Source organism: Ceratotherium simum, chromosome 30 (assembly GCF_057802395.1).
Source record: "Ceratotherium simum simum isolate JZ-2026a chromosome 30, ASM5780239v1, whole genome shotgun sequence".
NCBI classification, from domain to species: domain Eukaryota; kingdom Metazoa; phylum Chordata; class Mammalia; order Perissodactyla; family Rhinocerotidae; genus Ceratotherium; species Ceratotherium simum.
The window spans coordinates 12,792,421-12,818,049 of record NC_141929.1 but is presented as its reverse complement, the minus strand read 5'-3'; the positions used below and the strand labels follow the sequence as shown (position 1 = coordinate 12,818,049).

Below are 25,629 nucleotides of genomic sequence, written 5' to 3'. Positions count from 1 at the left end.
TGTTTCCAATCTTGGCTATTGTGAATAATGCTGCCATGAACATGGGAATGAAGGTATTTCTTTGAGATTCTGATTTCAATTCTTTCAGAATATTGCCAGATTATATGGTAGTTCTATTTTTAATTTTTTGAGGGCTCTCCATACTGTTTTCCATAGTGGCTGCACAATTTTATATTCTTACCAACAGTGTACAAGGGTTCCAATTTCTCCACATCCTTGCCAACAATTATCTTTTTTTTTTTTTAATAATAGCCATCCTAATAGGTGTGAGATGATATCTAATTGTTGTTTTGATTTGTATTTTCTTGATGATTAGCAATGTTGAGTATCTTTTCATATACCTATTGGTCATTTGTATGTCTTCTTTGGAGAAATGTCTATTCAAATCCTTTGCCCATTTTTAAAATTTGGTTATTTGTGGGTTTTTTTTTTGTTTTGTTGTAGAACTTCATTATATATATTGGAAATTAACTCCTTATCAGATATGTTGTTTGCAAATATTTTCTCCCATTCCATAGGTTGCCTTTTCACTCTGTTGATTGTTTTCTTTGCTGTGCAGAAGCTTTTTAATTTGATGTAGTTCCACTTGTCTGTTTTTGCTTTTAGAATGCTAGTTATATATGTGAATAAGGACCGTGTTATTTCAGCGAAAGAATGTGTTCACCACACTGTGGTGCATGGAATAAACTCTATACAGACATATCTATAAAGATGTTTCTAAGAATCAGGTCGTATATGTGAATCAAGACAATGTTTAAAAAACTCTTTTAGGTAAACACAATTGGGAATTAAGAATTTTTGCCTGTTTAGATGTTTGATTGGTCAATCCAAGAGAGTAGTTATTAAGTAAAACATATTTTATTAATTGTATGCATTTGGGGGCAGCTAAACACTTAGGGTAGAGAAAAAAATCTCCTAGTAGTGTTTTTGTCTCTATCTGACTGTTGAGATTAAACTTTGTTCAATCTGGAACATGTGTCCTTAACTAGATTATCAACTGACACATGAATTTTCCCCTCAGTATTAATTTCCACAATGGTGATTTCAATATTCAACAAATGCATAACAAGACAAGACGCTCCATTAGAGAAAACAAGTCTATTCTCTATTGATGGATAAACAGTTTAGCATGAGATTGTTTGATAGTTTCTGCCTTAAATCATTTGGTCTCCCAGGGCAGAGGTATTTTTTAGAGCCAGCCCTGGCACCGTGTCATTGTAATGACACCGTAAAACAGTTCTTTTTGTATTTTCCAATAAAACAGTGTGACATCTTAAATCTGAATTGCTTTACTTTTTAAAGGATGAAGAATGCATGATTCCTTTCCATCTGCCTCCCTCCAGTAAGGCAATCATCAGGTACAAAGAAGGAAGCTCAGGGGAAACACATCATCACTCTATAAATGCATTCAAGGTAACCATATGATGGAGGGGGAATTGTTCACAGTCTGAGGAGATAAGAAGACAAGGTGACAATAACCTAGAGTTATTCAAAGATAGAAGTTTAGGTTATTCAATGGGTAAAGATAACATAATGGAGGACAGTCCCACACAAACACACACTCTACAGGGTCAGAGGTGGTTATCAGAATCTGCACAGAACAGGAGAGTTTGGGATTAGTGATTGCAAGTATAATGATACTCTGTTTTGAAAGTTGGGGCCAGGTCCTGTTACATGGATCAAGTTGGGTGGGTTAGAGGGAGAGGGAGGACTGTAAGGGAAATATCCAAAGGGATGGTTTCTGGAAGCTGTTTATGTTCAACCAGAACAGATCTCTAAAATAATACCCATTTCTCTTTAAAACTTTAATTTTGATAACAAACAAAGGCAGAGAAACAAGAAGTCCCTCTATTTCCAGTTAACGCTTCCTTTCGTAAGAAGAAAGTACAACCAAATAAACACAAACAAAACACCTCAAACTCAGAAGAGAGTCTACGTGTAAGATTACTTGCACATGTTCTGGTAATAACTGTCATTTTAATTAACATTATTGCATTGTGCAGTGTCCACAATGTTGCTCTGAGTCAAAATAACCAAAACGTAACTCATCAGAAGGATCTAAGTCAATAGAAGCATTTGAAAATACTAGTTTGTCAGAGAAAATTTATTATTTCTAGTACAAGGTCCTATCTTGAAGATTAGACTTGGGTTTTGGAAAGATGGTGATGCTAAAGTTTATAATGGCTGTCTTAGTCCGTTCGGGCTGCTGTAACAAAATACCACAGTCTGTGTGGCTTATAAACAACAGAAATTTCTTTCTCACAGTTCTGGAGGCTGGAAGTTCAAGATCAGGGTACCAATATAGAGGAGTGAGGGCCCTCTTCTGGGTGGTAGACTTCTCTTTGTACCCTCATGGTGAAAGGGGCTAGGGAGATTTGTGGGGTTTCTTTTATAAGGGTGTTAATCCCATTCATAAGGCCTCCGCCCTCATGACCTAAGCACCTCCCAAACACCTCACCTCCTAAAACTATCACACTGGGCATTAGGACTTCAACATATGAATTTTGGGGGGACACAAACATTCAGACCATAGCAATGGCTGTATCCTGATGCCATAGGCAACTTTTCCCCTGTGACTTGCTCAAGCCCATAATGAGAACCAGACTATTGAACTTTCCAGATAATCCAGCGGCAAATGTCTTCTCTGAATTCATATTTGAGCTGCAATTCCCAGGATTTTCTGCTAGCAGTGACATTTTGCAAATATTGGTTGAATATCTTGATTTACCACTTTCTTCAGAGTCCGGTATACCTCTGTAAAACCTGCTATCACTTCCTTTAACATGCATTTGCATGATGTAAACTGAAAATGAATATCCTGAATGCATACTAATGGGAAACACTTTGGTGTCTGCAATTCATGAAAATAAAGCTGAAGAACACATGGGGACAAACTCTGTCTGCCTAGGTGGCCTCTTTGAAATTCCTGGTCACTGGGCTAAGGAGCATTTTCTTTCTCAGTGGAAATCTTGACACATGGATAGTTGTTTAATAATAAATATGTTTTATTATTATTTAGATTTTACAATTTATTTTTATTTGTATCACACACAGCTGTTGAAAAGCTTTATGCCACTGTGGAAAAGAAAAGGCTCCCTTAAATAGAAGGATCAAAGTAATAATGGAGAAAATAAAATAGGCTAATGTGGGGGAAATGTGGTTTTGGATTCTTTATCTAAAAATAGTGTGATAGGTGGAAAGAATTCCAAGTTTTACTTCCAAAGGACCAAAACAAATGGAATCCCAGAAGAATATGGAGGCAGCCAAGTAGTCAATTGATCATTAAATAGGTATAATATAAGCCCCCTTCCATTTATCCCCTTGCCAAGCAGTATCATTTGCTTTTGCTTAGGATCAGGGATGTGTACACTGTGATGCTCAGAAAGACAGCAGAGAACCACTATATTTTCACTCCAGAATGAAGTTCACAACATTCCATGGAACCTCTTGGGTTTAATTTCTCCTGAGAATAGATCTGACTGTTGTAGGGTGAAAGGAAGTAGGTGCCAAGCTACCCTGGTTGGGGGAGAAAATCTTAGGGTCCAATTACTCTAGGGACAAACCTTCAGACAAGTCCCTGATTTCTGGAGGAACCCACCCCTGACGTATCTGGAGTCTCTCTCTGCACAACCTCTCAGGGGTCTGCAAAGTCAACTGCTTCTCTTTCTGTGATGCTCTGCAGGCCCAGAGACGTCAACTTCCCCATTCTGCTTAGTCATCTTACTTCTTTGCCTTTTGATGAAAAAATATCATTAATTTCTTAAAGCAATTCCTCTTGTTTCTCTTACTCCCTGTCTTGGTCTGATTCTGTCTCTCTAATGTGCTTGCTTGCACTATTTCTCTCTGTCTTTCTCTCTTTTTCCTCTCTCTGTCTCTGTGTTTGTCTCTCTCTCTTTCAAGCAGAAGCCTAGTCTTTTGAGAAGACTGATTAATGAATGAAAAAAAGAAGGAATTGCATTTTGAAGTAGTATGATGTTAATTCTGTGAGTTTGGAAGGCGTATATATTTTAGAGAGGGAAGATGTATATAGAAATATTTGGAAGTAATATCATGAATCCACCAGAAGTATAGCTTCATGGGAGCTGAAGGCATATTCTATTACACTGAATGTATTTTACTTACTGTTGTGCCTTCAGATCTTTGCTATTGTTGTTTAAATGTGTGCGTTTCTTTTCTCTGAAAGATCTCTTTCAAAGAGCTATTTTACTGAAATATGCACCGTCTTTCTCTACTGTTCCAAGTTTAATGACATGCATATTTCAAGACAGCCACCAGAGTTAAGGTGCAGAAGTTCCAGAGTTGCTTCCTATTTTCCTCATATTAACTATCCCATCCATTTGGAGCAAACCTGGGCCTCAGGAGCACTGTGCTTCATCAAGCTGCAAAACACGGCCACATTTTTTGAGTGTAGCTAGCCTATTAAGAGTACTTCAGTCAAATTTTATGAAGCTTTAAATAAATGGATTTTATGGTTATTCTTGCAAAACTTATTCTTTTTGAGTTAACTTGCAACTTAAAGTGATGCATTGTGTCTTTTGTCACCCCAAGTTCTCTTAGCACACAAACTACTCCCTGGGGATAAACATCTCAGATGGAGACATAAGATAACTGTAACTTAATGGGACCCCAATGGCCTTTAAAAGTTAATGCTGCTAAAGCAATTAATGAAGCTTCTAAAGTAAGGGATGTAAGCCTGAGGATAATTTATGCACTGGGATGATCTGGCTCATTATTGACATTATTTAACATTCCCCAGGCATTCAAGTAGATCGTGGCTACACATCCAAAAATAGGACAAGAAAATATTTTTGACTCCCGTAGATAGGAAAATATTCTTCAAATTAGAAGAATGAAAAAGATCTTAAAATGGAACACAACTCATTGGGGGAAGGAAAGTTCTTCTTTATAAGAATTCAGCTAATAAATACATAGATGAAAGAATGATAGAATTCTGAAATCACATATTGCAACTCTGGATGAAATAATGGGTCTAGGCAACAATCACAATGAATCCTAAAACCATTAGGGGAAAGCTTGATGGAAAATTTTATAATGAGGACAGGCTAACATCACCTGAATCCACTGATAAATGTTAACATTAAATATGGGGCAACCAAATATCACGAGGTCTCAAATGACACAAAGTAACAGGAAGTACAAAACACCATGTATGAAGTATGTTTGTCAAAATACTTTATCCTGACTATCTTAAGTCCTCCAAGATCTACCTGTCAGTTTATAGGAAATACAGGGGATGGAGGAAAGTTAATATATCCACCATGAGGAAGTAATCAGTCAAATGCAGAATGTGGGACGTTTGATAGTATGTATCAATAGAATATATAAAACTTAAAAGACATAACAATGCAATATGTGGACATTGAGAGATCTTGATTCAAATAAATCAAGTAAACAAAAAATTTTCTTGATGTTAAGAAATTATTGACTTTTGGTATGGTGATTATTTAAAAATAGTCTTCTTAGTTACAAAAGCATACCTAAGTATTTATGGTTGAAATGCCGTGATGTATGGGATTTACTTTAAAATATTCTGGCTAAAACATGTGAGTCAATAGATGATTTGAGGCTGGCCAGAGGTTAATACATGTTAAAGCTGGGTGATGGATGTATGAGGGCTGGTTAGAGTATTCTCTGTACTTCTGGTTGTGTTTGAAAATTTGCACAGTGGAAAGGAGAACATGAGTACCCCATGATAGACACAAAGTTGGTTAGTGAAAGAATTGCATTTTCTGTGACTAAAGACTTGAAGACACCGTGGCATAATCAGATCAAATCTAGGTATTGTTTATAGCTGATACAAAATTTGTAGATATTATTTAGAAACAATCATAAAAAAAGAAGTGTTTCAATTTTGTGTTAAATTACCCTTTTTGTAAATTGATCTCAAACATTTCTCCTTGCAAATTTTACCAATCTATGAGATGTGCATAATACAATTTCTAAAGCATATTACTGATGGTTGCTCAATTAATTTAACCAAACCAAGAGTTTTCTTGGTTCTGATGGTTTTAATATGGTCAAAATACCAAATTTTATAATTTACTTTTTTTAGCAATGCTGAGGGGAAAAAAATTCTCTCTCATTCTTTTGCAAGTGGTACTTTCCAACTTCTTTACATAAATAAGTTGAAATGATGAGTAAAGTGATCATGATTTTGTTATACCTATTTATTTTGAAAGTATTTTCTTATCTCCCACTCAAATGTTGTAGATACATACAAACAATTCAACAGTACTCTCATTTATCTCAAGCAAACCATAGAAAGTGCACTTTAAACAATTATATGACGTGATTGTATCCAGTCAAGTACCTGAAAAAGCACCAGTGTGAAATTGGGGAAAATGAGGTAATAAATAATATTTAGGGATCTGCATCATTTCAAAGGTGCTGTAAAGTAAGACAATTTGAATTTAGATAATGCAGCCACAGTGTGTGCATGTGCAAATGGTCTCCCTATAATACAATTAGCTACACACATCCTCCTCACAGATTCTCTCCAAAGCAATCTAATTCACACTGCTCCTTGTCTTCCTTCCTCACTCTTTATGATTTCCCCACCTTCTCGGACCCATAGGACGCAAACTTTGTGTGAGTGAAACAACCATCTGCCACTGCCAAGACCCCATCTACCAAAGAGAATTTGTGTTGTTTCATGCTGATGTCTCAACTTTACACACGCACATGTATTTAAATTTTATTTTACTTTGGTAAGAACACTTTTTTTTTAGGAGTTTTTGTTTGTTTATTTAAATAGCTGCTTAATCACAGTTCCAGCTTCAGCTGTCTTAAAGCTTCAAGTATATCGAACAGTGTCAGATCATTGAGACTTTGTTGAACTCTTTGGTATTACTTCCAGATTTCACATTATTTTTTTTTTTAAATTTTTTATTGCAGTGACATTGGTTTATAACATTGTAAAAATATCAGGTGTACATCATTATATTTCTATTTCTGCATAGATTACATCATGTTCACCACCCAAATACTAATTACAACCCATCACCACACACGTGTGCCGAATTATCTCTTTCACCCTCCTCTCTCCCCCCTTCTCCTCTGGTAACCACCAATCCAATCTCTGTCTCTATGTGTTTGTTTATTGTTGTTATTATCTACTACTTAATGAAGGAAATCATACGGTTTTGACCTTCTCCCTCTGACTTATTTCACTTTGCGTAATACCCTCAATGTCCATCCATGTTGTCACAAATGGCTGGATTTCATCGTTTCTTATGGCTGAGTAGTATTCCATTGTGTATATATACCACATCTTCTTTATCCATTCGTCCCTTGATGGGCACATAGGTAGCTTCCAAGTCTTGGCTATTGTGAATAATGCTGCAATGAACACAGGGGTGCACGTATCTTTATGCATTGGTGTTTTCAAGTTCTTTGGATAAATACCCAGCAGTGGAATAGCTGGATCATATGGTAGTTCTATCCTTGATCTTTTGAGGAATCTCCATACTGTTTTCCACAGTGGCTGCACCAGTTTGCACTCCCACCAGCAGTGTATGAGAGTTCCCTTCTCTCCACATCCTCTCCAACACATGTTGTTTCCTGTCTTGTTAATTATAGCCATTCTGACGGGCGTGAGGTGATATCTCATTGTAGTTTTGATTTGCATTTCCCTGATAGTTAATGATTTTGAATATCTTTTCATGTGTCTGTTGGCCATGTATATATCTTCTTTGGAGAAATGTCTGTTCAGGTCTTTTGCCCATTTTTTGATTGGGTTGTTAGTTTTTTTGTTGTTGAGATGCATGAGTTCTTTATATGTTTTGGAGATTAACCCCTTATCAGATGTATGGTTTGCAAATATCTTCTCCCAATTGTTAGGTTGTCTTTTTGTTTTGTTGATGGTTTCCTTGCTGTGCAGAAGCTTTTTAGTTTGATGTAGTCCCATTTGTTTATTTTTTTTATTGTTTCTCTTGCCTGGTCAGATATGGTGCTTGAAAAGATGTTGCTAAGACCAATGTCGAAGAGCGTACTGCCTATGTTTTCTTCTAGAAGTTTCATAGTTTCGGGTCTTACATTCAAGTCTTTAATCCATTTGGAGTTAATTTTTGTGTATGGTGTAAGGTAAGGGTCTACTTTCATTTTTTCACATGTGGCTGTCCAGTTTTCCCAACACCATTTGTTGAAGAGACTTTCTTTTCTCCATTGTATGTTCTTGGCTCCTTTGTCAAAGATTAGCTGTCCATAGATGTGTGGGTTTATTTTAGGGCTTTCGATTCTATTCCATTGATCTGTGTGTCTGTTTTTGTGCCAATACCATGCTGTTTTGGTTACTATAGCTTTGTAGTCTATTTTGAAATCAGGGAGTGTGAGAGCTCCAGCTTTGTTCTTTTTTCTCAGGAATGCTTTAGCTATTCCGGGTCTTTGGTTGTTCCATATAAATTTTAGGATTCTTTGTTCTATTTCTGTGAAAACTGTTGCTGGAACTTTGATAGGGATTGCATTGAATCTATAGATGGCTTTAGGAAGTATGGACATCTTAACTATGTTAATTCTTCCAATCCAAGAGCACGGAATGTCTTTCCATTTCTTTGTGTCTTCTTCAATTTCTTTCAGCAATGTTTTATAGTTTTCGGTGTACAGATCTTTCACCTCTTTGGTTAAGTTTATTCCTAGGTATTTTATTCTTTTTGTTGCAATTGTAAATGGGATGGTATTCTTAATTTCTCTTTCTGCTACTTCGTTGTAGTGTATAGAAATGCAACTGATTTTTGTATGTTGATTTGTATCCTGCAACTTTACCATATTCATTTATTACTTCTAAAAGTTTTCTGGTGGATTCTTTAGGGTTTTCTATACATAAAATCGTGTCATCTGCCAATAGTGACAGTTTCACTTCTTCCTTTCCAATTTGGATCCCTTTTATTTCTTTTTCTTGCCTGATTGCTCTGACTAGGACTTCCAGTACTATGTTAAATAGGAGTGGTGAGAGTGGGCATCCTTGTCTGGTTCCTGTTCTTAGAGGGATAGCTTTCAGTTTTTCACCATTGAGGATGATATTAGCTGTGGGTTTCTCATATATGGCCTTTATTATGTTGAGGTACTTTCCTTCTATACCCATTTTATTCATAGTTTTTATCATAAATGGATGCTGTATCTTGTCAAATGCTTTCTCTGCATCTATTGAGATGAACCTGTGATTTTTATTCTTCATTTTATTAATGTGGTGTATTATGTTGATTGATTGCGAATGTTGAACCATCCCTGCATCCCTGGAATAAATCCCACTTGATCATGGTGTATAATCTTTTTAACGTATTGTTGTATGCAATTTGCTAGTATTTCGTTGAGGATTTTTGCATCGATGTTCATCAGTGATATTGGCCTGTAATTCTCTTTTTTTGTGTTGTCCTTGTCTGGTTTTGGTATCAGGGTAATGTCGGCTTCGTAGAATGAGTTAGGGAGCTTCGCCCCTCCTCAATTTTTTGGAAGAGTTTGAGAAGGATAGGTATTAACTCTTCTTTGGATGTTTGGTAGAATTCACCAGGGAAGCCATGTGGTCCTGGACTTTTATGTTTGGGGAGGTTTTTGATTACTGTTTCGATCTCCTTACTGGTGATTGGTCTATTCAAATTCTCTACTTCTTCTTGATCCAGTTTTGGAAGGTTGTATGATTCTAAGAATTTATCCATTTCTTCCAGATTGTGGAATTGGTTGGCATACAGCTTTTCATAGTATTCTCTTATAATCTTTTGTATTTCTGAGGTGTCTGTTGTAATTTCTCCTCTTTCATTTCTGATTTTACTTATTTGTGCCTTCTCTCTTTTTTTCTTGGTGAGTCTAGCTGAAGGTTTGTCAATTTTGTTGATTTTTTCAAAGACCCAGCTCTTGGTTTTATTAATTTTTTCTATTATTTTTTTAGTCTCTATTTCATTTATTTCTGCTCTGATTTTTATTATTTCCCTTCTTCTACTGATTTTGGGCTTTGTTTGTTCTTCTTTTTTCAGTTCCTTTAAGTGCATTGTTAGATTGTTTATTTGAGATTTTTCTTGTTTGTTGAGATAGGCCTGTATTGCTATAAACTTCCCTCTTAGAACCGCTTTTGCTGTATCCCATAAATTCTGGCATGTTGTATTTTCATTTTCATTTGTCTCCAGGTATTTTTTGATTTCTTCTTTGATTTCTTCGTTGACCCAATAGTTGTTCAGTAGCATTTTGTTTAATCTCCATGTATTTGTGGCTTTTCTGATTTTCTTCCTATAGTTGCTTTCCAGTTTCATACCGTTGTGGTCAGAAAAGATGCTTGGTATTATTTCAATCTTCTTAAATTTATGGAGATTCTTTTTGTGGCCTAATATGTGATCAATCCTGGAGAATCTTCCATGTGCATTTGAAAAGTTCGTGTATTCTTTGGTTTTTGGATGGAATGCTCTGTATATATGTACTAGGTCCTTCTGTTCTAGTGTGTCATTTAAGGCCAATGTTTCCTTATTGATCTTCTCTTTGGATGATCTATCCGTTGGTGTAAGTGGAGTGTCAAAGTCCCCTACTATTATTGTGTTACTGTCTATTTCTGTTTTTATGTCTGTTAATAATTGCTTTATATATTTAGGTGCACCTACACTGGGTACGTAGATATTTTCAAGTGTTCTATCCTCTTGTTGGATTGTTCCCTTGATCATTATGTAATGCCCTTGTCTCTTTTTACAGTTTTTGCTTTAAAGTCTATTTTGTCTGATATGAGTATTGCTACCCCAGCTTTCTTTTCATTGCCATTTGTGTGGAGTATCTTTTTCCATCCCTTCACTTTCAGTTTGTGAGTGTCTTTAGGTCTGAAGTGTGTCTCTTGTATGCAGCATATATATGGGTCTTGGTGTTTTATCCAATCAGCCACCCTATGCCTTTTAATTGGGGCATTTAGTCTATTGATGTTTAAAGTAGCTATTGATAAGTATGTACTTACTGCCATTTTTAAACTTTTTTTCTCAGTGTTTTAATAGTCCTTCTCTGTTCCTTTCTTCTTCTATACAGAATTGATGGTCTCTTTAGTTTGACCTCTGTCTGAAAACTCTTCTCTTTAACTCCCCTCCTCACTCATTTTATGTTTTTGATATCATATCTAACCTCTTTTTTGTGCATTTGTTTCCATTGCCCTCTTATCATGGAAATAGATAATTTTTCCTATTTGTGGTCATCTCTTTTCCCCATAAATAAGTCCCTTTAACATTTCTTGTAGCACTGGTTTCTTGCTGACAATCTCCTTTAATTTTTGCTTGTCTGGGAAATTTTTGATCTCTCCTTCCATTTTGAATGATAACTTTGCTGGGTAGAGTATTCTTGGCTGTAAGTTTTTTCCTTTTAGCACTTTAAATATATTGTGCCACTCTCTTCTAGCCTGTAAGGTTTCTGCCGAGAAGTCAGCTGATAGCCTTATGGGGTTTCCGTTGTATGTAACTTGTCTTTCTCTCGCTGCTTTTAGGATTCTCTCTTTATCTTTCATTCTGGACATTTTGATTATGATGTGTCTTGGTGTGGGCCTCTTTGGGTTTATCTTGTTTGGGGCTCTCTGTGCTTCCTGTACCTGGATGTCTCTTTCCTTCCTTAGGTTAGGGAAGTTTTCATCTATTATTTCTTGAAATAGATTCTCTGCCCCCTCGTCTCACTCTACTCCTTTCGGGACACCTATAACACGGATGTTAGTGCACTTGATGTTGTCCCAGAGGTCCCTTAGACTGTCCTCACTCTTTTTTTTTTTTTTTTTTGTGAGGAGATCAGCCCTGTGCTAACATCCGCCAATCCTCCTCTTTTTTTTTTTTTCTTTGCTGAGGAAGACGGCCCTGGGCTAACATCCGTGCCCATCTTCCTCCACTTTATATGGGATGCCGCCACAGCATGGCCTGCCAGCAGTGCGTCGGTGCGCGCCTGGGATCCGAACCAGCGAACCCCGGGCCGCCACAGCGGAGCGCGCACCCAACCGCTTGCGCCACCGGGCCGGCCCCAGTCCTCACTCTTTTTAATTCTTTTCTCTTTTACCTGTTCAGCTTGGGTAATTTCTTATAGTCTTTCGTCCTGCTCACAGATCTGTTCTTCTGTATCCTCTACTCTGTTTTTAGTCCCTCTAGCGAATTTTTCATTTCCAGTATTGTATTCTTCCTTTCTGATTGGTTCTTTTTTATATCTTCCATTTCTTTGTTGACATTCTCACTGAGTTCATCTATTCTTCTCCCCACATCAGTGAGCATCCTTAACACTCTTAGTTTGAACTCTCTGTCAGGTAGGTTGCTCATTTCTGTTTCACTTAGTTCCTTTTCTGGAGTTTTGTCCCGTTCCCTTACTTGGAATGTATTCCTTTGCCTCCTCATTTTGCCTCTTTCCCTGTGCTTGTGTCTACGTATTAGGTAGATCAGCTACGTCTCCTGCTCTTGGATAGGTGACCTTATGTAAGTGATGGCTTAGGAGTCCTGCAGTGTGCTTCCCTCAGTTCTCAACATTATGGGGGTGACCGCTATGTTGGCTACGTGTGTCCTTCTGTTGTGGCCTGTTTGCTCTCCCTGTAGGCGCCCAGGGAGGCTGAGTTATGCTCCTGGCCAGCTGTTGTAATGCTCAGCTGCTTGTAGTTGTTGTGGGCCCTTCAGTCTCTTTATTGGGTGTGGGGAGCCCCAGCACAGTTGGCTGCAAGTTCTAATACCACATTTGTGTTGCAGTATTTCTTTTAAGTGAGTAGGCCCCCAGTGTGGCAGGTTGTTAGGCTCAATTGCTATAAGCAATAGCAATTGCTATAAGCCTCCAGGCTTTAGGTCTCTTGTCAGCTCTCTGAGGATTGCAGCTTGGTGGGGCTGGCCTCAGGCACGGGAGCACCCAATTGTTTCAGACTTTGGAAGGTGGGGCAAACCCCCTATGTGGGTCTTTGAGAAGCACAAGTTTTCTGCAGCTGATAAGCCTTGCCGCCCACAGGTCCACACACACAGTCAACACAGTCCTGTCCTGTGTGTGCGCCCCGACCTCCCGAATTGGACCTAGTCTCTCCACGGCGGGAGCCCCACACACTCCACCACTGTCCCAGACTCTCCACCCGCTCCTTGTGCACGCCCTGCCCCACTGAAGTGGGCTCAGTTGCCAGGCTGCAGAGAATCCAGTCACCAATCTATGCAGGCCCACAAGTTGCCTGAGGGCTTGTTGTTGGGTGGGGCCAGTCTCTAGGGTGGGCTGCCCGCCCTGGCTGAGCTGGATTAAATCAGCGCTCTAGCGGGTGGGGCAGACCTGGGCTAGCAGGCCTCAGGGAGAACTCCAAGGTCCGACACCAGGCCACAACAATGGCCGCCGCCAACGTCCCAGTCCCTGTAGAGGTCTCACCTCTCACTGAGATGCACTCAGGGCCTATCAGGTGAGTCTCTTTTCACCGAAGCACTGTGCGCCTTTCTTTCTGGTGATTTTAGGATGCTTTCTGAAACGGGTGAGTTTGTGCACGGGGCCTTTAAGAGCCGGTTTTAATGTCTTTGTGCACCAGCTTTTCTGGGGGTACTCCCCAATGTTTTAGTGGCAGGCAAAGTCAGATATTATGCCACTCGTCACGATTGTGCTGGGTCCACAATATGCCCACAGCGGGGCGCTCCCCGGCTCAGGGCCCCGCGCCTCCAGGGAGGCTGCGTACCTGTGAGCTGCTCCCGGGCGGCCGTGAAGCTGGCGGCTTGTGAAGGCGGTGTTTTTCCTCTCCAGAAGGGAGTCTCTGCCTCTTCCACCTCAGTTAGGATTGTCCGTTGTTGCAGGAGTTCCTCTCATCCAGTTTTCAGTTCTGTCTCAGGGGTAATTTTTCCACGAGTAGTTGTAAATTGGCTGTGTCCATGGGAGGAGGTGAGTTCAGAGTCTGCCTATGCCGCCATCTTCCCCCTCTCCTTGATAAGAACACTTAACATGAGATATACCCTCTTAACAAATCTTTAAGTGTACAATACAATATTGTTGAGTCTGTGTACAATGTTGTACAGCAGATCTTTAGAGCATATTTAATTCATCCTGGTCAGTACTGTTGTAATTATATCCCCCTAGTGATATGCGAGCAGTCTTGTTGATTGTTCTCCCTGATTCCTGTTCTTGTCATGTACACTTTTTTGTATCACACATGTCCTATCAGATACATCTCTAGAGGAACTCATCTTTTTCTGTTCTCTGCTGCATCAAATGCCAACCTAACTCAAGATACTGTGTCTTATGTCCCACTTGATTTTCTTCCCAACTTATTGTTGCTCTATTTTAATAAGATTTTTGTTTACATTCATTCCCTGTTGCAGGTTAGACACACTAAACAGCAGATAAAAAGGGAGAAGACAAGTATTAGTGTCTCGTGGATACACTTGGTTTCTTTGGGTGGTTTCAATTGCAATGTTTTCCTGCTTTTAATGAGACTCAGTGTTTGTGGGAATAGGAAGCAGCATAAAATGCAACGAAGCGAACATATTTGAAAGGCCAACACCACAATAAAATTCACATTCTGGGACTCTCTAGAACTTTGAAGGAGTATGGTGTCTCCCTATTGTATTTAAGCATTGGAGGTCCCTCAGCAGGCATGAGAGAGAGACACATGGAGGGTTTTTGGATATTGGATCAGTACCAACAATTGTTTTATGGAAAATATCCAATTAAGTGTTTCTTAGCTTTTCATGTGGAAGAAAAATCTCATTCACTTTAAACTAATTCAATGTTTTAGAGTTGGGGAAAAAAAAGAATCACTCAGATACTGGAGATGACATAGTTCCCAGGTGGGTCTATTCATTTGTTTAAAGCGGTGGGTCTTTCAATGTTTGGTCTTGGGACCAGCAGTATTAGCATCACCTGGAAATTTGTTAGAAATGCAATTTATTTAGCCCCACTTCAGACCTACAGATTCAAAAACTCCTGGGTGGGGCTCGGGAATCTGTTTTTGTAAGCCTACTAGGGGATTCTGGTGAATGTGCAAATTTGATAACCACTGGTTTAATGTATCTTTTATCAAAAGAAAGATTTTGAAAATTTTAATCCATTTTTTTCATTTTTCTTAATACTGCAAACTCCTTTGAAATAATCCTAGCCAGATAAATAGTCCTTTTTTTTCCTTTCAAGATTATTAATAAAAGCAATGAGGTTCATACTAGCTTGATAATTCCGCTTATTGGTGATAACTTAGGAAATAGTCGTGTTTATTATTATTGCAACCATCACATTTTATTGTCTTGCTGACATTCAGCACTGTAAATGGCCTGATGCATAGCTTTAACATCTGCATATTTCTAAGGAAAACAAGAAACGTATGCCTGTAGCTGCTTGGATTAATAATGAAGCAATAATTAATCAGGAATAAAGTGTGGCTCAAATCAGTTTCAAATTCCAGGTCTGAACAGCAGTGTTTTCCCCAGTATATGAGATAGTACATGTAACATTCAGTGCCATGCCAAGCACACCAAAGGATCTTAATGTTGGCTTTTATTATCTTGATGCTCTTTAATACTATTCCAGAGAAGTTTCCTGCAAGCTTCCCTATTTATGTCATTGTGAAGCTTGATTAATTTCAAAAACAAAAAAATAAAGAAATAAAAACATAAATAAAAATCCTATTCAACAGCTCTGTCTCTCCTATGGCTATGCGTATATATACAAGTTCTAAAGAAAATATTAGAAACTAGCAATGTATTAAAAATGAATTTACTATGACTAAGTTCAATTAAACTCTCTATCCTTATGACCTTTCTATCTTTAAGAGATGTCTTTTTATTACATTTAAGTGATATTTCTTGTTTAAAAGTCTTCATTGTCTGATATTAATATAATTACACCAGCTTTATTTTAGATAGTGATCTTATGGTATAGCTTTCCCCATCCCTTTATTTTAGATAGTTTTTGTCCTTTAAAACATATACCTTGTAAACATCATATAGTAGGGTTTTGTAGTTTCTATCCAATCTGAAAATCTTCATCTTTTATAGAATTATAAAAAATGTTTATTCCATTAACATTTAATTTAATTATAGTTAAATTAAGTCTGCCATCTTGTGCTTTCTCTATTTTCTCCTTCTCTGTTTCTTTCTCTCCCCTTGCCTGCATACCTTTGGATTAATCAAGTATTTTTATTATTCCAATTTCTTTCTCATTTTTAGTACTTGTTCAGTTGATTGCAATATTTATCCTTGACTTGTTAAAGTTTACTTTAAATTAGTGCTTTTTATATTTCCAAAATAATGCAATTATTTTATAAGGGTTTAACTCCATTTAACCCCTAGTAGGGATTTTGTATTCTTGTTCCTCTTTCATGTTACTGCAATTCTCCGTTTTTTCTTTGAGGATATTTATTGTATTTATTTTAAATTCTTGGTCAATTTATTTCGACAATTCAGATGATATGTATTCTTCAGTTTTTGTATTTTTTATCGTGTTTACATTGCCCTTTTTTTTTAGTTTAATGGCCTGTGAACTGCTCATATTCCCCTCAATTATTAGCCATCCTGTCTGATAGGAAGGGCTAAGCACAGGTACTTGCCTGTGACTCCCTTAGTGTGTTTGGACATAAGGGAAGGGATGAACTCCATGGCGGAGAGCTGTAGGCACCATAGACCTGTTGTCCCCACTTCTGAAAGGCCCTCTCTTCTCAAGGTGAACCCTTTAGTTAGGGAGTAGGAATCTCTTTAGGTTTGGAGTTTAGGGTTTTTGGACTAGAGAATAGAGGAATCGTTGGGAGATGGCAACACAATAGCCCATATATGTTTTCATCAGTGCCTCAGCCCTGTCGGGTCTGTGTTCTGCTCTCATAGTGTTCCAATAACACTGGGATACCTGAGAGCAACGTCAGGCAAATGTTGTTCCAAAGCACCATGTGTGTGGGAGGGGGTAGAGGTGGATGGAGACTGAAACAGAATTTATAAAGTTCTCCTACAAGCTCTAGTCTCACTGTCTTCTGCCCAGGCTGTATCTATCAAAGCCCTCATACCCACCCATGCCACACATACCCTAATAAAGAGATACAACACAATCCATAGCAATCTCTAATCTCCTCAGGAACTTCCCATAGTTATTACGTATTTCCTCATATTCCTACTGTCTTTTCGTTCTGTAATTTCTCCATGGAGACAGACCCAGTAGCCTATGCTAGGTCACCATAGAGTCGGGACTATTATTCCTTCCACAGTCCCCTCCCTGCCCTTTTCTCTCGGCTCTCTTCTTGAAACTCATAGATTGGGCTCCTGTATTTTGATAGAAAAGATTTGTGAATCACAAACCAAGGCTGTGAATAAATATTTGATATAGTCATTTGCTCTGGGGAGATTACATACTATGATACGGCAAGTCCCTCTCCATTCCCATATCTTGACCAGATTCCAAATCCAGAAATCAGAGATTGAAATGAAAGTGAGATCAATGGTGTTCTTTTTCCTGTCCTCACTTCCTGCTGGCCAACTTGGGGTGATTGAGGCAATCTCTAGAGGGATATGGGGTCATCATAGAGAAGACCTTTTGCCTTGCTACATGTTGGGAGTGTGGGGTAGGCTGCCTAAAAGAGTTTCCCTTATCACAAGAGGCAAATGTAGCACTAAGTGGGGTGTCTAGGCTGAGAAGGCTTGAGAAAGCCACCAAATTTCCTGGGGTCTTAGTGTTGTCTGAGAGGGCAAAATTCCTCCTTTGATGTGACGTTCAGGAATAGCCTCCAGTTTCTCCCAGCACATTAATTAGGGAGAGAGCTATCCTTCCTAATTCATATTTAACTATGGGAAGTGTTATAGGAACAGGTATCTTTCTGTCTCACCTCCTTCTTGACTTCCTTCTCCTCTCTCCAGTTCTACTCTTTGTGCAAATAGGAAAAACAAGAAGCAGAAAATTCAGTTATACGAGGAAATGTGACTGCCGACAGCACCTTGTCTTCCTTGATGCTTTGCTTTGAAGAATGAAGGACCTGCCACCCTTCCTGTGCAAAGCACCCGCTGCTGTCCCCTTGGTGTCTAAATCTCAATCCTGACTGTGTACTAGAAACATCTGAGCAGCTTTAGAAAATAAACAGTGATGTTCAGCCCCATGACCAGAAATCCTGACTTTCATTGATCTTGTGTGGGGCCAGGACACCAACATGTTTTAATGTGTCCCGGGTCACTCTTACACGTAGATCACACTGAGGACCAGGACTTGAAGCTGTGCACTGGTGGGATGGAAAACGTTTAGAAAAGAGGAGTTATGGTAGAAGTAGGAGAAGGATAAGACAGAAAATGGCATTCCCAGAATTCCGTTCAGAGTGGAACAAAAGATGACTTAATAGGAAAGATACTGCCTGGCCTCCACCTCAGGACCCTATATTTTCACCAGTTATATAAGTTCTGCATTGTAGAGTTATATCTTTATAGATGTTTTGGGTTTAACTAATCCCTATCATGTCTCTTTTTCCAGGTTTCCCTTCTCTCTTGCTACTAATGGTGATTCTCATCATCTCTTCACACCGTTTGTCACTAGCCCACTAGGTTCCTGTTCATTTTGATATTGATATCCCCAACTGGTAAGGGCATTCAAAGTTCTTACAACTTTACCGTATAGAAGAATTCACTCTGGCCTGGTGATTACTGTACTGGCATATTTGCGTACCCCAAATGTTCATCCTGCTCAGTAAGCAGAACAACTTTCTATTACCAGTACAGTCAACCCTCTGCATCCTCGGGTTCCACTTCCATGGATTTAACCAACCGAGGATGGAAAGGCCTATGATGCATAGGCCATAATTAAAACAATGCTGAAATGCTGCCAGGGGTCAGACTGCTGCTAGCAGCCTGGTTATTTCCTGCATAGTTTTCATATAGCTGTCCAAGCCTATTTGGCAAAGTGGAAGTCTAGTCATTGCTGAAATTGTTTGCAAGGCTCTAAGAAAAATTCTTTAAAACGTATTTGGGGTAATAAAGAATTTGGATGAAAGAAAGCTGTGTAATAGATGCTTTCACTTTGAGGTCGATAATAGTCGCTCTTGCAACCCAGCCCGAATCTCGCTATCTTGCTTTGGATGTACTCAAAGAGAAAATGTTTCATTTTTGTGAAGAGCTCTCGGACACAGGGAAACTTCACCTTCAATAAGATTATTTCTGGGCGTGAGAACAATGGAAGCGTTGTTTCTTCAAAATCGCTGGAATACACTTCAGAAGCCCTCCTTGTATAATACGCTTTAATTTATGTCCTATCACGCTCGTCAGAGCTTTTGTGTTCACCTCTCTTTTGTCTCCAAATGATGAGTAGAGTTGGCATAACATACACAATTCAGAGAGGTATTCTGAACTGTCATTGTTTTGGAAGTTTTTATTCTTCTAAAGACTGTAGAAGAAAGATGCAGTAAAAGATGTTAGGTCAGACACTTAAAGGTTTTTTCTATACTTAATTCCATTGTATGTTTTCTCTACTTGATGGTATCAATGATTTTATGTGGGGGCATTTTCTTTGAGGAGGTTCACAGATAGAGTCCAGGATGTTTTATTTTGATTGCTTTGGAAGTGGCTGGGGTGGCTATATGAGTGAGAAAGCTTTCTTGGCTTTCTAAATTTCACATATTCTTTGCTCTATATTTTTCAATTTCATCCAGACACAAGTTTTTAATTTATGTGTCCTTGGTCCCAATTCTTCCTCAAGAAAGAAGCCCAGTGGGCCTATGGGACTTCCCATAGAAATAAGGAAAATGTGATACATTTACTATCAACGCTTCACAACAAGTTTTCACCCAAGTTTATTTGACATTAGGTGATTTTTAATTACAGAATGTGATTATGATTACATTGTAATGGTTTTAATCTTCTTTCTTCACCAAATAAAGCAAAAGCATGTCTTTACACACTGCAAATCAATTTTCTATGAATTCATTGCTTTGAAATTTTTATTCTTCCTTTTTCAACTCTTTTATTTCCCTCTTACATGACATGATTTATCCCCCTGGGAGTATGTCTCATTTACATGTTCATGAGCACTCTCATTTTAGGTAACCTTGAAACTCTTATTTTTTTATTCTTCATTTTTTTTCTGTTCTATAAAATTAAAAGTAGAACTACCATATGATCTGGCAATCCCACTTCTGGGTATATATCTAAAAGAGTTGAGATCAGTATCTCAAAGTGATATCTGCACTCCCACATACATTGAAACATTATTCGCAATAGCCAAGATATGGAAACAACTCAAATGTCTATTGACAGATGAATGGATAAAGAAAATGTAGTATATACATACAATGGACTATTATTCAGCCTTAAATAAGGAAGAAATCCTGCCATATGTGACAACATGGATGAACCTAGAGGACATTATGCTAAGTGAAATAAGCCAGTCACAGAAGGACACATACTAGATGATTCCACTTATATGTGGTATCTAAGATGGTCAAACACATAGAAGCAGAGAATAGAATTATGGTTGCCAGGTGCTGAGGGGTGGGGAGTTGTTGCTCAAGGAGTATAAAGTTTCAGTTTTACAAGATGAATATGTTCCAAAAATCTACTGTACAACATAGGGCCTATAATTAACAATATGGTGTTGTGCACTTTAATATATGTTAAGAGGATAGATTTCATGTTAAGTTTTCTTACCACAAAAACAAAATGAAACAAACAAGAAAACCTCACAAAATAATACAAGAAAATTTTTGGAGGTGATGGATATGTTTAGTGCCTTGGTTGTGGTGATGGTATCACATGTGTATGCATATGTCCAAACTCATGATACATGCATTAAATATGTGCAACTTTTTGTTTATCAATTATACCTCAATAGAGATTAAAAAGTAAAATTAAATTAATCAAACTTTTCTTTATAATTATGGAGACTTGCCTAGTTTTTCTACTTTCTTCCTTGAAATCCTTACTACCTCCAGATGCATCCCCTAAAGCTGTGTTGATTAATTGATTGCACAAGTGTTTTTATAGTAAAGTGGGGATTACATGTGCGTCTGTTTGCTTCTCTCTACACCCACCCCTCTTCTGGAGGAATTGATTGATCTCCCTCTGAAATGTCCAACTGGAATGTCCTGCAGAAGTTCTCTGCTTTGCTTTGTTTCTATTTCCTGTAGTTTTTCTACAGGAAATTCAACAATTTTATCCTTAGAGAAGTAATTTCAACTTTATTTTCCAGAATCTTAACTGGGAATTTAGAACAATTGTGAAAACATGTAGATTCAAGATATTTCATTATAACGTATTTCAGTAGTGAAAAGCTGGAGAGAATTTAAGCATTCACCAATAGAATATTATGATATTATGATGTAGATTATGATATTTTCATAGTGCTATATTTTAAAGTGAAAGAGCAGATTGTAAAATATTATGAATTCAATCATGTAAAGTGTATTGTGTGCTTTGGGAAAAAATGGTTGGAAGGATATAGAACAAAATGTTAACAGAGGTTATTTGTGGATGGTCGAATTATGCATTTTATGTCTAATTTTTACTTTCATTTGTATACTTTTCTCTGATTTATTATTTTTTAAAAAGCAAAGTACATGTATTTCTTTTCTTGCAGTTATAACAACTTATTTCCCTTTGGGAAAAAATCAGTTACAATTCACAAATTTAGCAGTTACCTTGTATAGCCTTTTGCTTTCCTTTCATAGATTCTCATATATAATCCTAAACTCACCATATTTATTGCTGTGTTCTTTATGAAACCTATCCTGTCTGTTTTCAAACAAATATTTTCCTTCTGGGAAGTATTCCTTTCTCTTAATATTTTAATGTGGACAAATAGGTTTTTAAGTTTTTTATTGACTTTCCGTGATTGTTTGCCTTATTAAAACCAGAATCAAGTTTAGAGTGGTAATTCCTAGGTCTGCTTCTAGTGGCAGCTGTGAGAACTGTTTTCCAAGTTTGTGGGCCTGAAATGGATGCCTTGTCAATGAAATTATATACCTTGCCAGTAGGAGGCATACATACAATGGTCATATTTTTCTAAATTAAATATTACAAAAAAATCAAACTCCTTTGTCTCTACTTGTATAGATCATAGGATGGATTTTTTTAAAAATTGAAAGTCCCAGAAAATCTCTTACAAATTAGAATGTAGTATATTGGCATAGAGATGATATGATCCATTAAATGAAAATTTTTATACCTTAATGGGATCTTTGAAATAATCTAGGAAAACCAGTTTATTTGACTAACAGGAGAACTCTGCTGCAGAGATGCAACCTATCCAGGATCTCATGACAATTATTGGCATTTAACAAATGATTACTGATTAGCTACTATGTGCCAGGCATTATGCTAGATATTAGGAATTTTTATTGTTTCCATTTAGTTTTAAATTATTTCCAATTTCTTCATAGTTTTGACCTTAGGAAGTATTTCTTCAACTGTAAATGATCTCTTTATTCTCCAAAAATCTGTAATTGTTCACATTCTGTTTGTTTGATGTCATTGTTCTTTGTTATATACTGTTTTCTAGTAGTTTCTTGTGTATATAAAGTGCCTCTCATTGAAAACATATAACATTTTATTTCCAATTACATAAAAATTAAAGGAATACTGAAGCAAGCAAACAGTATGGAAAAATATAGAATAAGGAATTCTCACACATGCACACACATATGCATGCACACATGCACACACATGCACGTAAGTGCTATCCTGCTCACTTCCCAGGGGCAATCTCTACCACTGTTTACCTTGTCATGCACTCTTTCTGACATTTTTCCAGGCATTTAAGCTTGTGCACAAACACATTATGATGTGCTTATTTTATACAACTATGTTATAATGTACATATTTTACCACACAATTTGCCCTTCTTCAGTTAAATCTTTTCTTATAGATTTTCAATGTCAGGCACATGAGCCTATTTTTCTTAATGACTGCATAGTATTTCACAAAGTGGTAGAATAATAACATATTTTTCTGCTCCCAATTAATAGACATTTGGAACACCTCCAGTGGTTCACTGTGTTGAGTATATCTACTATCAACCTCGTTAAACTCATCTTTGTACAAGATGTAAACATTTGTATAAATAAATAGAAATGGAATCATAAGGCCAAATAGGCCAAATTTTCAGTGCTGGTCTTTAAGTTATTGCTAAATTGCCCTTAAAATGATACAGCAGATTATCTTTTTCTGCTCCTTCATCCGCTCCGCATACTATCAACTTGACTGAACTACAACTTCCATAAGAAGATTATAGGACCAAATACTCTCTTGTAATTGAGCTGTGCTAGTTGGAATGTGTGTGTAGGAAGACCAGAGTAAGTTCTTGCTATAAGGTGGAACCACAACTGCAAAAATTCAGCCTTAAGAGATGCTGTAGTATCATTAAAAGGTTTAGTACATGTGGCGCATTTGTAGAATGGTTTTTTTTTTGTGAGGAAGATCAGCCCTGAGCTAACATCCATACCAATCCTCCTCTTTTTGCTGAGGAAGACCAGCTCTGAGCTAACATCTATTGCCAATCCTCCTCCTTTTTTTCCCTTTTTTTCCCCAAAGCCCCAGTAGATAGTTGTATGTCGTAGCTGCACATCCTTCTAGTTGCTGCATGTGGGACGCCGCCTCAGCATGGCCAGACAAGCGGTGCCTCGGTGCACGCCCGGGATCTGAACCCAGGCCGCCAGTAGTGGAGCATGTGCATTTAACTGCTAAGCCACGGGGCCGGCCCCCTGTAGAATGGTTTTTAAGGGAGGGAGGGGATGGTAGCAGTGGCCTAGAAAAACAGCATTGCCAGAGATTATAGATGGGATAGCTTTACTTTTATCTTAAACCTAATTTTTGAATGCCCAGGTATAAGGAGAGGGACCCAAAAAGACAGACTGCCTATACATTAGAATATACTATTAGCTTGAAATCACTTTTGTAAAAACTACTAGTAATTCATCTATTTGAAAAAATTCCTTGGGTATTTAAATAGTCAACACATAAGTTTATTTATTTATTTTTTTAAGATCTTTTTTTAAAGAGAAGTTTTAGATTCACAGCATAATTGAGAGGGAGGTACGGAGATTTCCCATATACCTCCTGCCCCACGCATGCATAGCCTGCCCTATTATCAACATCCCCCACCAGAGTGGTACAGGTGTTACAATTGATGAACGTACATTGACATGTCATTATCACCCAAAGTCCCTAGTTTACATTGTGGCTCACTCTTGGTGTTGTACATTCTATATATTTGGACAAATGTATAATGACATGTAGCCATCATTATAGTATCATATAGAATAGTTCCACTGCCCTAAAAATCCTCTGTGCTCTGCCTATTCATCCCTCCTTCTCCCCCAACCCCAGAAACCACTGATCTTTTTACTGTCTCCACAGTTTTGCCTTTTCCAGAGCGTTATATAATCGGAATCATAAAATATGTAGCCTTTTCAGATTGGCTTCTTTCACTTAGTAACATGCATTCAAGTTTCCTCCATGTCTTTTTGTGGCTTGGTAGCTCATTTCTTTTTAGTGCTGAACAATATTCCATTGTCTGGATGTACCACAGTTTATTTTTACATTCACCTAATGAAGGACATCTTGGTTGCTACCAAGTTTTGACAATTATCAATAAAGCTGCTACAAACATCTGTGTGCAGGTTTTTGTATGGACATAAGTTTTCAACTCCTTTGGATAAATACCAATGAGTGAGATTGCTGGATTGTATGGTAAGAGTTTGTTTAGTTTTAGGAGAAACCACCAAAGTGTCTTCCAAAGTGGCTGTACTGTTTTGCATTCTTAGCAGCAATGAGAGAGAGTTCCTGTTGTTCCACATCCTCACCAGCTTTTAATGTTATCAGCATTCCAATTTTAGCCATTCTAATAGATATATAGTTGTAGCTTATTGTTGTTTTCATTTGCATTTCCCTGATGATATATGATGTGGAGCATCTTTTCTTTCTTTTTTTTTTTTTTTATTGCAGTTACATTGGTTTATAACATTATATAAATTTCAGGTGTACATCATCATATTTCGATTTCTGTATAGATTACATCATGTTTACCACCCAAAGACTAATTGTAATCCATCACCACACACATGTGCCTAATCATCCTTTTCGCCCTCTCCCTCCCTGCCCTTCTTTCCCCAATCCAATCTCTGTCTCTATGTGATTGTTTGTTGTTGTTTTATCTTCTACTTATGAGTGAGATCATACAGTATATGACTTTCTCCCTTTGATTTTTTTTTTAGCATAATACCTTCAAGGTCCATCCATGTTGTCACAAATGGCAAGATTTCATCGTTTCTTATGGCTGGGTAGTATTCCATTGTGTATATATACCACATCTTCTTTATCCATTCGTCCCTTAATGGGCACCTAGGTTGCTTCCAAGCTTTGGCTATTGTGAATACTGCAATAAATATAGTAGTGCATGTGTCTTTACCCATTTGTGTTTCCATTTTCTTTCGCAGTGGAATAGCTGGATCATATGGTAGTTCTATCCTTGATTTTTTGAGGAATCTCCATACTGTTTTCTGTAGTGGCTGCACCAGTTTGCACTCCCACCAGCAGTGTATGAGAGTTCCCTTCTCTCCACATTCTCTCCAACACTTGTTGTTTCCTGTCTTGTTAATTATAGCCATTATGACGGGCATGAGGTGATATCTCATTGCAGTTTTGATTTGCATTTCCCTGATAGTGAATGATGTTGAACATCTTTTCATGTGTCTGTTGGCCATCTGTATACCTTCTTTGGAGAAATGTCTGTTCAGCT

General features: G+C 37.7%; 1 long non-coding RNA gene across 11 annotated transcripts in view; it reads left to right on the top strand.

The window, feature by feature from the left end:
• The window catches only part of LOC147913088 (uncharacterized), a 125,210-nt gene that overhangs the window by 14,039 nt on the left and 85,542 nt on the right, over window positions 1-25,629 (top strand). For 8 of the 11 annotated variants that reach the window (XR_015549123.1, XR_015549124.1, XR_015549126.1 and 5 more), the window contains exon 3: window positions 1,303-1,413. The exons of 1 other annotated variant lie outside the window; for it this stretch is intronic. This is a non-coding gene — a long non-coding RNA (uncharacterized LOC147913088). Of the gene's footprint in view, window positions 1-1,302; window positions 1,414-12,952; window positions 13,364-18,378; window positions 18,485-25,629 lie in introns of those variants that run through there. 2 more of the 11 variants (XR_015549128.1, XR_015549122.1) reach the window with 2 other exon arrangements.